A 3,916-nucleotide genomic window follows, 5' to 3' on the forward strand; every position below is an offset into this window, starting at 1 on the left:
TACACCACTCGAGCCGACGCTTGGCATTGCGCATGGTGATCTTAGGCTTGTGTGCTGCTGCTCGGCCATGGAAACCCGAACAGTTCTTGCACTGACGTTGCTTCCAGAGGCAGTTTGGAACTCGGTAATGAGTGTTTTAACCGAGGACAGACGATTTTTACGAGTTACGCGCTTCAGCACTTGGCGGTCCCTTTCTGTGTGCTTGTGTGGCCTACCACTTTGCCCCTGAGCCGTTGTTGCTCCTCGATGTTTCCACTTCACATTAACAGCACTTACAGTTGACCGGGACAGCTCAGTTGACGAACTGACTTGTTGTAAAGGTGGCATCCTGACAGTGCCACGTTGAAAGTCACTGAGCTCTTCAGTAAGGCCATTCTACTGCCAATGTTTGGCTATGGAGATTGCATGACTGTGTGCTCGATTTTATACCTGTCAGCAACGGGTGTGGCTGAAATATCCAAATCCACACATTTTAAGGGGTGTCCACATACTTTTGTATATATAGTGTACATAGCAGGGAATGATTGAAGGTTGTTGACATGAGACTCTTGTCTTGAATTGAGACTTAGTTGGCTTTGTCTGGAGTATGGTTGATCTAAAAGGAGACACAGAAAGGTGCAAATAATAACGGTAAATAACAGCAATGAACATACATCTTTAATTGGCTGTTAATAGCAATAAGCAATAACAAAATGCAAACGCAATAAGAATATATATTGGTAAAACTATTCATAAATATAGCAGCAGTTAACAATGAATGGCCAGAAAGGGGGCGAAATCTCTAGGTGGTATTCTGCCTTCTCCCTACAGTTTTCAGCCATTAGCTTCACCCAGAACTGGCTCAGAACTGGCTCATGTGAACTACAATCTCGATGTTGTGTTTTAAGGTTTAGAAACATAAAAAATCGTTGCTTGTGCTACGGCTTTCGAAACATATGGCCCTTATCTTTCATCAGCGAGAAAGAATCCTTCAAATAAAAAATATACACTTACATTGGCAATTTTGCACAGATCCATGCAGCAATGGGTGCCCCATCTGACAAAACTACACTTCCACTACACTTCCTGAGTCACGCTTAGACACAGGTGTTCAGATCATGTTATATAGATCATGTTATATAGCTAATTAGCACAGGTTGCCTCTTGTCTTCCTTCTGTTTTCCATAAACAAGAGCTCTAACATGGAGATATGTCCGTACAGAAGACATCGTCTGACTCTTATGTGTAAGGTAATGGAACTGAGATTTGTGATCATGACTCTCAGTTCCATTACATTGAGCCAGGTAGGCCGAAGCTATAGCAGGCTAATTTATCAGTGGCTACATAGAATAGCATGGCAAGAAAACAAACAATTTAAGCTAACAAAAGTAGCAAGCATAGCCATAAAGCAGGGCAAGTTAGCTTAACAAAGGCAATGCTCTACTCAGACAATCATAAATATGCAATGTATTTTAAATTATCATCTTTGATGATATGATGTGTGACTTGAAGTCCTTATATTTATAATTGTCGGAGTAAAGAGAGCCACTTTCTGGGTATGTATTTATTATTGGTTGTCCTAGGATTGTTGATGATTTATACTTGTAAAACCAAAAGGAACTGGCAGTTGGTTTTTCATCTTTGAACAGAATATGTGGTGTCAGGATGGGTGGAGAAGAGGTTGGGGACTGTTGGGTCGGTGAACCTGACTCAAGGTGGACTCATGACGATTTTTTTGCGTTTCTTCTGTCCAGAGGGAGTGGGCACTCCACACCACGTGCCTAGGGACAAGAACTGTGACTTGCTTTGCTCTCCGGAGCAGGGCGCCATTGAAAGGAGTGATAACTGGGGTGACGTTAAGTGCTGAGGAGGGTCAACTGATATTGAAGATTTACGGTGTCTAATAAGCCCGCCGTTTGGTGCGACGCAGACCCGGTAGAGAGAGTGGTGAAACAGAGAAGACACTGTCTGTCCTGCTGACTTTTGATGCAGTGTCACGCCCTGACCTTAGTTATCTTTGTTTTCTTTATTATTTTGGTTAGGTCAGGGTGTGACGAGGATGGTATGGGTGTTTTTGTCTTGTCTAGGGGGTTTTGTATATCTATGGGGTTTTGGTATTGTCTAGGTAAATGTAGGTCTATGTTGGCCTGAATTGGTTCCCAATCAGAGACAGCTGTTTATCGTTGTCTCTGATTGGGGATCCTATTTAGGTTGCCATTTCCATTTTGGTTTTGTGGGTTATTGTCTATGTGTAGTTGCATGTCAGCGCTCGTGTTTATAGCGTCACGTTCGTTTTGTTATTTTTTGTTTTGTTAGTTTGTTTAGTGTTCTTCGTTTAAATAAAGAAGAATGTATTCATCTCACGCTGCGCCTTGGTCTCCTCGTTATGATGAACGTGACAGAATAACCCACCAAACAAAGACCAAGCAGCGTGAAAAAGAGGAACAGCGCTTAATGGGGAAATGGACCTGGGAGGAGATATTAGATGGAGCAGGACCCTGGACACAGCCGGGGGAGTATCGCCTTTCTGAAGAAGAGATAGAGGCAGCGAAAGCAGAATGGCGATACTACGAGGAGAAGCACCGGAGAATAGAGGAACGGCGAATATATGAGGAAACACGGCTTGCACGGAAGCCCGAGAGGCAGTCCCAATAATTGTTTTGGGGGGGCACACGAGGAGATTGGCTGAGTCAGGTAGGAGACCTGAGCCAACTCCTCGTGCTTACCGTGGGGAGAGTGTTACTAGTCAGGCACCGTGTTATGCGGTGGAGCGCACGGTGTCTCCAGTGCTCTATTCTAGCCCAGTGCGCTCTATTCTAGCTCCTCGCATTGGCCGGGCTAGAATGGGCATCCAGCCAGGAAGGAGGGTGCCGGCTCAGCGCTCCTGGTCTCCAGTGTACCTCCTTGGACCAGGATATCCTGCGCCAGCTTTGCGTACTGTGTCTCCGGTGGGTCTGCACAGCCCAGTGCGTCCTGTGCCAGCGCCCTGAATTTGCAGGGTGAAAATAAACATCCAGCCAGGACGGGTTGTGCCAGCTCTACACTCCAGACCTCCAGTACGCCTCCACAGTCCAGTACGTCCTGTGCCTGCTTCCCGCACTCGCCCTGAGGTGCGTGTCCTCAGCCCGGTACCACCAGTTCCGCACCACGCACCAGGCCTCCAGTGCGCCTCCAGGGTCCAGCACGCCCTGTTCCTCCTCCCCGCACTCGCCCTGAGGTGCGTGTCCTCAGCCCGGTACCACCAGTTCTGGCACCATGCACCAGGCCTCCAGTGCGCCTCCAGGGTCCAGTACGCCCTGTTGCTCCTCCCCCGCACTCGCCCTGAAGTGCGTGTCCTCAGCCCGGTACCACCAGTTCCGGCACCACGCACCAGGCCTCCAGTGCGCCTCCAGGGTCCAGTACGCCCTGTTCCTGCTCCTCGCACTCGCCCTGAGGTGCGTGTCCCCAGCCCGGTACAACCAGCGACAGTACCCAGTCCAGAGCGTCCGGCGACAGTACCCAGTCCAGAGCGTCCGGCGACAGTACCCAGTCCAGAGCGTCCGGCGACAGTACCCAGTCCAGAGCATCCGGCGACGGGCCACAGTCCGGAACCTCCAACGGCGGGCCACAGTCCGGAACCTCCAACGGCGGGCCACAGTCCGGAACCTCCAACGGCGGGCCACAGTCCGGAACCTCCAACGGCGGGCCACAGTCCGGAACCTCCAACGGCGGGCCACAGTCCGGAGCCTCCAGCAACGATCCACAGTCCGGGGTCTCCAGCGACGGTCCCCAGTCCAGAACATCCGGCGATGATCCACGCAGCGAGGGTCCCCAGCCCGGGGCCTACGGCGAGGATCCGCAGTCCGGAGCCTCCAGCGACGATCCGCAGTCCGGGGCCTCCAGCGACGATCCGCAGTCCGGGGCCTCCAGCGACGATCCGCAGTCCGGGGCCTCCAGC

This window comes from Salvelinus namaycush, chromosome 18 (genome assembly GCF_016432855.1).
Source record: "Salvelinus namaycush isolate Seneca chromosome 18, SaNama_1.0, whole genome shotgun sequence".
NCBI lineage: Eukaryota > Metazoa > Chordata > Actinopteri > Salmoniformes > Salmonidae > Salvelinus > Salvelinus namaycush.